Below are 14,385 nucleotides of genomic sequence, written 5' to 3'. Positions count from 1 at the left end.
GTACTGTAGCAGTGCATCGATACATTGTTCACGGGGTAGTGATCACTGTTACTATTCACTATTCACAAAAATATTTTGTTTTAAATTTGTATTAATGAAACATAATTCATATGATATGATATTTATTATAATATCATTTACCATTTTAAATAAATAAATTTTAAATCACATTTGAAATAAAAAATGGGTTTAGAAATTCGAGTGACATCTATAATCTGTATAGGTATAATTATACGGGTTATGGGTGTTACAAAGCTGTCTACAATCAGACTGATGTTGAAAATTGTAGCTACAGAGAATCTATATCTTGAACAGTTAGATGTAAAGACAACTTTCCTTAATGGTGATTTGGAGGAAGAAATCTATATGAGGCAGCCAGAATGCTTCATAGAGGTAGACAGAAAAACCTGGTATGCAGGTTGAAGAAGAGCTTGTATGGTTTGAAACAAGCTCCTAGACAGTGGTACAAGAAGTTCGATAGCTTCATGGGTAGCAGTGGTTTTACCAGATGCCAAGCAGATCATTGTTGCTATATCAAGAAGTTTGACAACAACTTTATTATTTTATTGTTGTATGTTGATGACATGCTCGTTGCAGGCTCAGACATGCAAGAGATTATAAACTTGTAGAAAACATTGTTGAAGCAGTTTGCAATGAAAAACCTGGGCGCTGCAAAGCAGATTCTTGGGATGAGGATTAAGAGAGACACAAATTCGGGGACTTTGATGTTATCACATGCTGAGTACATCAACAAAGTAGTCTTCAGGTTCAGCATGCAAGATGCTAAACCAGTAAGTACACCTTTAGGTGTTCATTTTAGACTCTCCAAAGAACAGTAACCAAAGACGGAGGAAGAACGTGCACATATGGTGAAGGTGTCATATGCCTCAACAATTGGAAGTCTGATGTATGTCATGGTTTTTACTAGACCAGATATTGCTCAAGCAGTGGGAGCTGTTAGCAGATACATGAATAATCCGAGCAAGGTCACTGGGAAGTAGTCAAATGGATCCTCAGATATCTGCGGGGTACCACAAACAAAGCACTTTGTTTCAAAGGTGGAGATACGATACTAACAAACTATGTATATGCTAACTTAGTCGGAAATGTTGACATCAGAAGAAGCACTACAGGGTATGTCTATACTCTAGGAGGTACCGCAGTAAGTTGGTTTCTCAACTACAAAAGATAGTTGCTCTCCACAACTGAAGCAAATATGTCGCTGTTACGGAAGCTAGCAAGGAGATGGTTTGGCTCCAAAATTTCTTGGAAGAGTTAGGCAAGAAAGAAGAAAACAATGTCTTGTATTGCGACAGTCAAAGTGTTATCTATCTAGCGAAGAATTCATCTTTTCATTCTAGGATGAAGAACATACAATTGCGATATCATTTTATCCGGTCTCTTGTGGAAGATGGGATTTTGAAACTTGAAAAGATTAGTAGAGCTCAAAATTCGGCAGACATGTTAACAAAGACGGTGACTACAGACAAACTGAAGTTGTGTTTAGCTTCAGTTGGCATGCAGAGTAACAAGACCATAAATGATGCTGTATTAATCGAGGTGTGAAGACATATTAAAATCAGTCTTCAAGTGGGAGATTGTTGAAAAGTCAAAATTGATGCATTCAAGATTTGGCAGCCGGCGGCTGATTATGTGATTCAAAATTAGGCAATATGATTTTGTTGAAAATTGTCAAGGGAAAATTATCAAATTTAGTCCCTATACTTTAATATATTTACAAGATTAGTCCTTATGCTTCAACTATAAATACTTTAACACATTTAGCTTCAAAACCATCCCAAGCATTTTAGTTGTCTCCTAATACTAGAGAAATTAGATAGTTTTCTTGAGAGCAATTTTCAGGTTGTGAGTGTTTTTTTTTTCTAAACACCTGTAAATTTTAGATCTAAAGTAGTCTGGAGACGTAGGCATAATTAGCCGAACTTCGTTATCAATTTTGGGTATTATTATTATGCTTTTATTTTGCATTCTTACTAATCTGGTTATAGGGAAATTACTCGCTTAATTTCCCAACATTTTTCCTATGAGTGCAAGAGACGGGCATGTGAAACTGTTTTGGGCTTGCTTTAACGAAACATGCCCTTCTCATCTGCTCCCAGTTCGGGGCCTGATGTTATTTTAACATCCTAATTTGCTCGCTTCAAATCAAGAGGATTCCAGTGTAACAAAGAATCACCAAATTAACTAATTATTTTTTTAGAAATTATTTATCCAAATTATAAAACATGATCATCATACTCAAAATAAATATTATAAGTTAAGTTTACAAAATATGAGGATACAAATATTAAAAATCGAGTATAAATAACAAGTTTAACAAAATAGAGTTATGGCTAGTATAAACTCATAAACATAAGGTCAATGAAAATCACATGACCTCTACAATAATCCAAGACATACTCTGATGACATGAACAATTGAAACTCTATCTTAACGATGTGCTCCTAGAACTCCACCTAAGAACCTATGAACAAAAATACATTTCAATGAGTTAACGTACTTAGTGTCTTACAAATAACTCTACCATACTACATTCATTCATCATATGAGCATGCCAATAAGTATAATTAAAAAGCAATATAAAAAAATGCATCACAATCCCTAATACACAAGTAGACATCATGAGTAGCCCGATGTCACATAGTCTTGATATCTTACATCTTTGTAGTCTACTAACAATGATATTTTAGATGAGACTCATGTTACACATGCATCAGGAACATAAATCCAACGACTCACATTGTCAAGTACTTTGTGTGAGACCTAGATCACATGTGCATCAAAAACGTACACTTGACTAGACTCTTCCTTTATAGTACTCCGGATAAATTTTAAGTCACGTAATATTAGAACATCATTAAGCTAGCATTCTCAAGTGTCACAACACAATATTTAAGATATTCAAATAATTCATCGTAAGTGTCCCCATTGTTTTCTAAATATAAAGTGAAGACATAAGTCTTAAGAAATCTCATATCATATTTTTTTTATGTTTATCAAACACATTTAGTCAAGTTCTCACTTTTAAGTTTATTATTCGATTACAACATTACTAGACTCCTCACTCTTGAGTCTCTATTGATAACAAGGTCCACTAACATTTTTCTCACTATTGGTATCAATACCAAGTCATGGGTATTGATACTTTTTCAAACAATAATTACCCTTGATATTGATATCCCACATCGATACCGATACTCATCTAAGAGTATCGATACTCCCTTTGGATATCAGTATCATTTTAAGTTTCGAAATTAAATAAACGTTTTAATTTTGATATCTTTATATCAGTATGGATATTTACCTGATATGTATCAATAATTATCTAAAGAGTATCGGTATTACCTTTGTATGTGTTCATTCTTCTTTATATGCGGGCTCTTATCCGCCACACTTATTTAATCTCTCAAGCAAACCACTTGAAGCGCAAGATATTTCTAAGTCAGACTACAGTTATTTTTTCTCGAGTTTTGGATCGTCAAGCAAGTATCATCCCCCAATCGGCGTCGGTATTTCCATGATTTTAGCCACCGTTTGTTGTATAACTGCTGCAAAAGTTGAGACTCAGAGATTAAACGTGGTCAAGAGACATGGTTTATTTGTCAAGCATGACGCTGAAATTCCTCTGTCAATTGCTCATTTGATACCTCAGTTTGTGTTACTCGGAGCCCTTGATGGCATTTTCGAACTAAGCGTAGTGAGTTTCTTCAAACAACAGGTTCCTGCCACAATGAATCCATACATGACACCTTAAACATGAGTCGTTTGGACAGTTATTACAGGACATTAGTTGTTCTAGTTGCAGTAAACCTTGTTTTCTATAGTTTGGTAACATTTCGTTTCAAGTATAGGCATTCATCAGAGTTCGAAAATCTTGAATCCTCACTCTGTCGAGAGACATTAATAGAAATTGCCAATCAAGATCCTGAAATTCTTTTTTCAAATTTGGGGAGCTTGTAATTTAAAGTAGCAGGCCTAATGGTCAAGCTCTTCGACCACTCTTCACTACTGACATGTTCATTCATTTAAACAACTAGATGCTCGGTTTGAGAACTTTGATTTTAAAATTCAGATTTGAATTTCATGTATCATATAAACTATAAGAATGGAATGTATGTATAAGAGAGAAATGGTTTGTATTCAATATAATAAATAGATAGAGAGGTTAACACTCTAAATTCGACATGCTATAAAATGAACCTAAGATATCAACTTGGATCGTATCGGACAGTAACATCAACACTATAAATTTAAATATGAGCCTATATCTTTTTGGCATAAATAATAAAATTCATCTCAACGCTTGCACAAAGGTCTCTTTGGCTACTATTCTTTTTTTGAAGTATTTTAGTCCTTAATGTTTTAATTTTTGGTCAAAATAATCCATGTTAGATAAAAACCGTTAGTTGACTAACGATCAACATATATTGTTGATATGTTATTTTCAGTTGTGCTTCATTGGCTATGTGGCATGTGCTACATCATTGCTTTAGGTGGCGTGGCACATGCCGCGCCATCATTTTTTATGATATTGCTCATGTCACATCATCACTTTGGTGACGCATTACATGTCACGACAATAATTAAATACAATATAGAAATGTTCTCAATAACATGCTTTGACCGTTAGTCTATAAATGAAGATTGGGATTGGTCAATGCTCACCTTTGCCAGGATGGACCATTCATGATCCAATCCAGTCCACAGATTATTCCATGAATTGTTCATGCTCTTTACTACTTTCAAGTTATTAGTCATCTTAAATGGAGATTGGTCCATTAAAAATAGGGAAAAAAAAAAGAAAAACTCTTCTGATTTGGGCGAAAAGTCACAATCAGTGAAAGGACAATTGTTAATCGGTGTAAAATATTCAATCTCCACAAGAGGCAGTTAAGATATGAATAACGAAGAAGTGATCTCATCTCTTTTCTCAATCTTGGTCAAGAGTTTTTATAATGACTCTTGGAGTTGGTGTCGGTTATAAAATTATTATGATTACTTGTAGGTTATAGCAAGTTTAGTAGATAAGATTAGTTGACGATAAATTTGACTCTGATGAATCACGTGGACCTGTCAGAGGTGTTGTCAATAATTTGTAACTTTCCAATTAGTGTTGAGTGTTTTAGATATTCTCTCGGGATCTTGACTGTAGAGAGGTTGGCCGGAGACTTCGAGACGCGAAAATGATATTCAGAGGACCTTTGATGGAGGTACAAAAACACATATTAATATCTTTATTGAAAATTATAATGATCAGTTCACTAACTAAAGCAACATGCAACCAAGTTTTACTCTCTCAACATTCCTATAAAACCCCTCTCTACACCACCAGTCAGATAAACCTTTGACTTAACGCATTTGACTTAACGCATTAAACATTTGTATATATGTATCAAAACAGAAGCAAAATATACATAATTAGCATCACAATCAATTTTTATTTGTTAAGACACAAAGTTTTAACATAATGAAAAACAAATAGACAAAATGAATATAAATGATTTTGGCTCTGAAATCTGATCCCTGTTTTTTTATTTCTTAAGCCTTTTGCTTTTCTTGTTATTTTTCCTTCTTCGATGGAACACGGCCATCCGTTCCCGCAAGCATAGCATACTTGTCCTTTCTTGTCAAATTGGTGCACTCGAACCCCAATATGCCACCAAGCACCCTTTGTATGTAGTTTGCAACTTCAATCGCAGGCTTTCCACCATTGCAAGTCAGCTCTTCCGGTAGCTGGTTCAAGAAGGTGATCTCGTAAGTTAGAATCGGGTTCATGAACACAAAGTAAGGATCCAACAATTTGTATCCCCGGATAGTTGTTCCGTGAAAAACTGTTTGCTTTGCGTTGATCGCGACCGCACGATTCATTTAGTTAGTTCAGAAAATAATGCACTGAATCTCAGTAGAAATGGCACTCTGCAGGTAGTCCCTTCGGGGCATATAACCAAATCGCCTTCTTCGAGAAGGCGCTTGATGTTAGCTGCATCTTTCTCTCTTTCCCTCGATAAAGCAACAACTCTAATGGGGGAAATAATCTTAGTGAACTTGCTGATACTATAAGTAACACAACTAATTTTTCGACCTAAGGCGACTGCTGTCACCACAGGGTATAAAACCGTTCTATGGTTACAAACAAAGAGGACACCACTTTGGCCTTTCTTAGGTGCAGGTGGAGGGGTACCCTTAACAATCAATTTGATTCCTAGGATCTTGTAGTTGTACCAAGCAATTCTCTCAGGCAAAGGGATGTTGAGATAGACCCTTAGTAAAGAGAGGATGAAGCCAATAAGTAACCATAGAAAGGTCAATAGGGCAGCCAAGGGGGTTGGTCTTTGTACCAGACGTCCTTCATGAAATATAACAGGGCTTAGAAGATGTCACGATAGAAGGTGGTTTAGGGTTTAGAGAAATTAATTTAGGAAAATCTCAAAGAGAGGAATTAGGGAAGCATCAGTCGAATTTGGGAGGAGATAGAGTGAAATTAGGGATTGAAAGGGGGTTAGGGATTGATACGATATCTGAGGAATTGGGAATTGAAATGGAGACAAGAGATGGATAAAGGGTAAGGAGATATGGGTTGGTTTAGGTGGGTGAATGGCATAGTGGGCCTATCTAGACTTAATCCAATTTAAGCTATGGATGTGGGCTTTTATGTTGGGTTGGTCAGGAAATAGGTGGGAAATGGTGAGTCATCATATAGTTAATTATTTTGTTAGGCAGCTGGTACTTGTTAATATATAAATTGTACCAAACCCTTTTGGGGGATCTAATGAATGAAATTACAGGTTTTTTATATCCTATTCTTCTAAATTTCTTAAATCCCTAAAAAATTCTCTACAATTCAATCCTAATTCACAACAAATTGGTAATCAGAGCTGAGTTTGAGATCCAAAATTATTTTTTCACGCTGGGAAAGACAAGAAAAATACAGAAGACTGGAACCATTGAGGTACCAGAACAAGCAGTAGAAGTGAAGGAAGAGACCTTACCATCTTGGTGGGTCGAGCAAAGGGCAGAGCTGGAAGGAAGGATACAAACCTTGGAAGCAGGAATGACGGAAAACATGGGTTATTTGCAGAGAATCCTACAGCTGGTCAATCAAGCAGCTGAGGAAAAAGACTTACCTCAGCCAGTCAAAAGCCAACCACCAACAACTGCACAACAAAACAAAGGGGAATGTAAGCAACCATGCTTAGTCACGGTTCTTAGTGAGCATGAGAAGTATACTTTTCAACCTAATGAACCGGGGATATTAGCTTCTAAACCTGTGGGGTTTACTGATCCTTTACCTTTTAATCAGAAAGTGAAAGAAGAAAATATTATGGGTAGTTCGAGTGAGGTTAAAGGGGACAGTAAGGGTTTATTTGGGAGTTCAGGACCTATTCTACCTCGACCTAAATTAGAGTTACAGATGTTTGATGGCAGTAATTCCATAGGATGGGTTAGAAAATGCAAAAAGTATTTTAATCTCTTGGGAGTTCCGGAAGAACACAAAGTGGATGTGGCTGCAATGTATTTAATGGGAAAAGCTGAGACTTGGTTTGATGGCTATATTATGCAGAAGCATAGAGTAACTTGGCATGAATTTGAGGCTGATTTGTGTCATAGGTTTTGTGATAGAAACTATTCAGATATTATTGAAGAATTTAATAAATTGATGCAGAAAGGGAGTGTAGAGGAATATCAAGAAAGGTTTGAGGAGCTAAGACCTTACTTGCTGCAACAGAATATGCATTTGGGAGAAGATTACTTTGTTTCCAGTTTCATCAGTGGTCTCAAGGAAGAATTAAAACATAAAGTGAAGGTGTTAGAGCCCAAGAAATTATCTGAAGCCTACAGACAAGCAAAATTGTATGAACTAGCTAATGAGATTGAAGGGAAGAAGTATAAAGCTTCTAACAAAAAATTTTCTTACACATCTTCAAATAGTCCACAAGGCAGTGGAATTAAAGGTTTCCTACCCAAGACAGTTCCTCCTAGTATCAATACAAAGCAGAGTTTGGTAGAATATAGGAGGGCACATAATTTGTGTTTCAAATGTGGGGAAAAGTTTGCTCATGGATACCAGTGCAAAGATAAACAGTTAAATTGCATGGAAGAAGCAGAAGAATCTACTGAACAGGAGTTGATTGAAGGAGAATCTGATGAAGTGGAGGAAATAGCAAAGGAAGCCTTGGAAATCTCTATTAATGTTATTACAGGAAATGTGGGGCATACTACTTTGAGAATTCAAGGGTCCATCAGGGGCAAACCAATTAATGTACTGATTGATAGTGGAGGCACCCATAGTTTTGTGACTCCTAAATGGGCTAAAAAAGGAGTAGAGGTAGTTAATACTAAGCCATTGGTTATAACAGTAGCTAATGGTGAGAAGTTGTTTAGTACTGCCAGAAGCAATAAGGTGAGTTGGAAAATGCAAGGCTATGAATTTCAGCATGATTTCCGAGTATTATCCTTGGGAGGCAGTGATATGGTATTGGGGGTAGAGAGTGGATGGAGGAATTTAGCCCTATATTGATGGATTTTAAGGAAAAAACATTAGATTTGAGAAGGAAGGGAAAACTGTTGTGATTAGAGGTACTAAAAAATTACCAATAATCAGACCCATAACAGGTGAAAAATTTCAGAAGTTGGTAGAAAAAGATACTGAATTGATTGGAGAAATGTATTTATTAAATGCTGAAGTACATGACAGTTTCATTCCTCTACATCTACAAGAATTATTGGCAGAGTTTAAGGAAGTATTTGAGGAACCAAAAGGGATGCCTCTTAGGAGAAAACATGATCATGCTATTGTTTTGAAACAAGGAACACAACCAGTCAATTTAAGGCCCTATAGATTTCCTTATCATCATAAGACTGAAGTGGAAAAGCATGTTGCTGAAATGTTATCCTCTTCTATTATACAAGTGAGTAAAAGCCCTTTTGCTTCTCTTTGTTTGCTTATTAAAAAGAAGGATGGAACTTGGAGATTCTGTGTAGATTATAGACAACTTAACTCTGCTACAGTTAAGAATAAATTTCCTATCCCTATAGTAGAAGACCTATTAGATGAACTACATGGTGCTACTTTCTTTTCAAAGATTGATTTAAGATCTGGTTATTGGCAAATCATGATTAAAGATGAAGATATTCCTAAAACTGCTTTTAGGACTCACCAAGGGCATTATGAATTTAAGGTTATGCCTTTTGGACTTACTAATGCCCCAGCTACTTTTTCAAGCTTTGATGAATGATCTGTTTGGAGCTTATTTAAGGAAGTTTGTTCTTGTATTTTTTGATGATATTCTGATTTACAGTTTTAGTCTGGCAGAACACAAACAACATTTGAGAATTGTGTTGGAAATTTTGTTGAAGAATAAGTTATATGCAAAAAAGAGTAAATGTTTTTTTGGGCAGTAGCAAGTAGAGTATTTGGGGCATCTCATTTCAGCCAAAGGAGTGGCAACTGATCCGGATAAAATTAAAGCTATGCAACAATGGCCTCTACCTAAGAACCTAAAGGCTTTGATAGGGTTCTTGGGTCTTACAGGGTACTATAGAAAATTTATTAGAGGGTATGGAGAGTTGAGTAAACCCTTAACAAATATACTGAAAAAGATGGATTTCATTGGTTTACAGAAGCCAAAGTAGCTTTTGAAAAATTAAAGGTTGTTATGTGTGAAACTCCAGTTTTGGCTTTACCTAATTTTGAACAGAATTTTTTTTGGAGACTGATGCTAGCTCAAATGGAATTGGGGTTGTTTTATCTCAGGCAGGCAGACCTATAGCTTATTTGAGTAGGCTTTGGGTCCTAAGCATGCAGATCTTTCTATCTATGAAAAGAAATATTTAGCTATTTTGATGGCAGTATCTCACTGGAGACATTATTTAGAGAATGTGTCTTTTGTGATCAAAACAAACCATGAACCCTTAAAACATCTCCTACAACATAAATTAACAACTGTTATACAGAAGAAAGGTCTTACAAAGTTACTTGGGCTGGACTATACCATTCAGTATAGGAAAGGTAAATCTAATAAAGTGGCAGATGCACTTTCTAGGTAGCAGATTGATTCTGGTGAATTTTTACAGATGGGAGTCACATTTATAACTCTTACTTGGGTAAATGATATTGAAAAAAGTTATGAAGCTGATGTCATAGCTTAAGAAAAAATTCGCATTCTGGTTCTTCAACCAGACAATATGGTAGACTGGAAGTTAACTAAAGGAGTATTATATTTTCAAAATAGAATCTATATTGGAGGTACAAGAGACCTTAGACAGAAGATAATTGAGGCTTTACATGATTCTCCACAAGGAGGACACTCAGGTATTCAAGCTACATATCACATAATTAAATCTTATTTTTTCTGGCCAAGAATGAAGATTATGACTCAAGACCACATTAAGCAGTGTGATATTTGTTAAAGGACTAAAATTGAGCATATTCCTAAGCCTGGGTTATTACAACCTATTCCAGTTCCAAATAATGCTTGGGAGGTGATAACAATGGACTTTATTGAAGGGTTACCACCTTCAACAAAGTACAAGTGTATTCTGGTGGTGATTGATAAATTTACCAAATATGCTCATTTTTTGCCTTTATCTCATCCCTACACAGTGGTGGAGGTTGCTAAAATATATCTTGATCAGGTTTATAAGTTGCATGGTTCTCCTAAAGTTGCTATTTCTGATATAGATGAGTCTTTTACCAGTTTGTTTTGGCATGAGTTACTTAAACAGGTAGGGACAACTACTTATTTTAGTACTGCCTATCATCCAGAAACAGATGGTCAGAGTGAAAGACTCAACCATTGTTTGGAGCAGTATCTAAGAAGTATGTGTTTTCTTAAGCTAAGTTCTTGGTCAAAGTTACTACCACGGGCTGAGTTGTGGTATATCACTAATTACCATACAGCTTTACAGATGACCCCATTTAAGGCATTATATGGGTATAAGCCTCCTAATTTAAATTGGTCAGGAGAATCGAGAGTAGATACAGTGCAGAATATAATGCAACACAGGGATCAATTGAATATATTTCTACGAGAACTGCTACTCAAGGCAAGCAATAGGATGAAACAAATGGTGGATAAGAAACACACTCACAGGGAATTTCAGGAAGGTGAAGAGGTTTACCTCAAACTTTAACCGTATCGACATACATCTCTGCATTGAGGAAAAATCTGAAACTTGCTGCTAGGTTTTTTGGTCCTTACAAAATACAGAAGAGAATCGATCAAGTTGCATATAAACTTGACTTACCACCAGAATCAAAGTTACATCCGGTGTTTCATGTGAGATTACTTAAGAAAAGAGTAGGGAAACATGGATTTACCTCGATAAATCCTCTGGAAATTGCATCGGACGGCCAACTAAAAGTTTACCCAGCCATGGTTCTGAATCGAAGATTGGTAAAACGAAACAATCAAGCAGTACATCAGTTCCTTATCCAGTGGACGAACATGACTCCCACAAATGCTACATGGGAAGATGCTACAGTACTAAAAAATCAGTTTACTGATTTTGATCCTTAGGGACAAGGATCGTCTGATGGAGGGGGTATTGTCATGATGGAAGGTGGTTTAGGGTTTAGAGAAATTGATTTGGGGAAATCTCAAAGAAAGGAATTAGGGAAGCATCAGTCAAATTTGGGAGGAGATAGAGTGAAATTAGGGATTGAAAGGGGGCTAGGGATTTATACGATATCTAAGGAATTGGGAATTGAAATGGAGACAGGAGATGGATAAAGGGTAAGGAGATATGGGTTGGTTTAGGTGGGTGAATGGCATAGTGGACCTATCTAGACTTAATCCAATTTAAGCTATGGATGTGGGCTTTTATGTTGGGTTGGTCTGTTAGATAATATCAGGAAATAGGTGGGAAATGGTGAGTCAGCATATAGGCAATTATTTTGTTAGGCAGCTGGTACTTGTTAATATATAAATTGTACCAAGGGGAATCTAATGAATGAAATTGCAAGTTTTCTGTATCCTATTCTTCTAAATTTCTTAAATCCCTAAAAAATTCTCTACTATTCGATCCTAATTCACAACAGAAGATTGGTTCTTGGTAATGGCTCGCATTTGGTTCTTGGCACCATGTATCCTTCCTGCACACACAAAAGGTAAATTATTATGTTTGAACATCACAAGCAAGGATGGAAGCATGATTTTATGTTAAGAGGGATGAACTTATAAAATTTTAGATGTGAAACAAATTATCAATTGAAAATAACTAAATTATATGAGAATTTAAAATAGTCAAGAGGGGTAACCGCCCCTGTCAGTATCTCTTCAATCCATCCCTGCTCACAAGGATAACGAGTAGGGCATGTAAAAGTTGACTCTAGTAAAAGAATGGCCTGAAAATTGAGAAATTCCATGTTGTGGTTGACAATTAGGGAAACTTGTGGACTATAATTTAAATTTTGTTAGCTAAAAAGAGGCCAGCAGTTCTCTAAAGGAAGGGAAAGACATAACGGGACATTTTATGGATCATAAATACTCCCACCAACCCTACTGCAAGGACAAAGTTAATCTTATGTCTCAATTATGACAGTAAAAGAGGGTGTGAGGGTTAGTTAATGAGACCGAACCTTGCATAATGACATGAAACCATGGTCGGTTTCTCTGTCTCCGATGCCTAAATCTGGCAAATCTGTGCCAAATTCCTTCAAGATGGCATCACTTTTGTGTTCACCAACGAGAACTCCTGGTTTAATGGTGAAACCGGTCGCCCTGCCTGATTTCGTCACTTTCAGCTCGGTTCCAATAACCTTGTCAGCACCTAAATATGTCTTCACAAATGGTTCCACCATGATTCTAGGAGTCGCAGTAATAATGTATCTTTTCCCAAAGGAGCTGGAAACTCTCCAAGTCTTGGGATGAACATCGTCGGCATAAAACTTCGGCAACACAGACCTCGAAACGAGCTCGATATCTCTTATTTTTAACCCGACACAGGAGATGAAATGAATGTGCTAATGGCTACAGATTCAGATACAAACACGTATGTAAAATACACGAACGGAATGGATGCTAAGAGAACGAGTGCTCATATAAGACTGCCAGCTTCAAGAGCAATTAGCATGAAATAAGGGAAAGCACTTGATGATACGAGAAGGGTTCCATCTAAATCTGCAGCAACGGTCTGATTCAACCTCCCCTCGGTGCTACATTTCGAAATAGGCGGAAAATTACACCGGTGTGCCCCCATGACCATAGGAAGAAATTTAGCAGAGAAAGAAAAAGATGGCAATTGGCAATGATATTGATGAAGCTGTTGATTGGCTTTATGTAGCATGAAAAAACTGTGGTTGAGGTCCAAGAAAACAACAAGGAAAGCCAATAGTTTTTCATTAAAAAAAGAAAAACTTAATGAAAAAACGAATAATGAACGTTTACAAAGACAAATATTATATTTAACGTATAAATATGGGCAGTTGTGATGAGGGAGGGGGGGTCCGAGTAGTTGGAGGTCGACACCAACACCCAATTCATTCAATTAGCCTACTTTATAGTTTCCAGACGCCGGCCACGCCGCTTATTAAAATGTTGAGCCATTAATCAATTGATCTAATAAGAGATATTAATTTTTTTAAATAATGTCAGGAGTTCGAATCTTCACAATGTGAACGAAAAAATATTAAATTAGAATGATCACCCCATAATAAATCTTTACAGTACTTAATGTAGATTGATTGATCAATAAATAATATATCAGTTTTAACCAAAAAAAAAATGCTCGTATTGACTTAGTCGGAGTAAGAAGGCTCTTCTTTCGCGCGCGCGTGTGTTATAGCTAATTTCTTGATTACTTGTTTTACTTACGCACTCAATTTGCATAAACCAAGGATAAAAATCTATGTTATTAAGTCATAGTGTATCAAAATTAGGTTGGAAAGTTAGCTATGTCTTGTCGAATTTTTTGTTATATAACATTAACGATAATGGTACAATATTTGTAAGCTCCTTTTTACTGATTGGCATGTGGATTTTGAGCCTAAAAAAAAGAAGGTAGCATGTGGATTGATAGATAATATGGGAAAAACTATACGAAAGTAAGAATGAGAGAAAAATTCAACTCGACTCAAAAAATTAATTTTTTTGACTCAATTTATTTTGATTTGACTCGTAATTTAATAAATTTAACTAAAAAATTAAATTCTAATCAAATTATAAAATAGAACTCAAATAATTCAATTAACACAAAAAAAAAAATTAGTAATTCAAATTATGAGGTATAGCAGCTAATTTTTAGTGAAAAACATTTAATTCAATGGATCTGAAAGGAGAGAGAAGTGGACACGGCTATGCACGCCAACCAGCTGGAGGTAGCTAAAATGGATTAATATTTACTTCACTTTCCGCACCATTTGGA

The 14,385-nt window shown here is 36.0% G+C and overlaps 1 pseudogene; it reads right to left on the bottom strand.

Moving 5' to 3' along the window:
• Window positions 1-5,436: 5,436 nt before the first annotated feature.
• On the bottom strand, window positions 5,437-13,259 carry LOC120151004 (annotated as a pseudogene).
• Window positions 13,260-14,385: the final 1,126 nt, after the last annotated feature.

The sequence above is a fragment of the Hibiscus syriacus genome, unplaced genomic scaffold (assembly GCF_006381635.1).
Source record: "Hibiscus syriacus cultivar Baekdansim isolate YM2019G1 unplaced genomic scaffold, ASM638163v2 tig00111027_pilon, whole genome shotgun sequence".
Taxonomy (NCBI): Eukaryota; Viridiplantae; Streptophyta; class Magnoliopsida; order Malvales; family Malvaceae; genus Hibiscus; species Hibiscus syriacus.
Note: the sequence above shows the minus strand (reverse complement) of the source record. Positions and strands in the feature narration are given on the sequence as shown.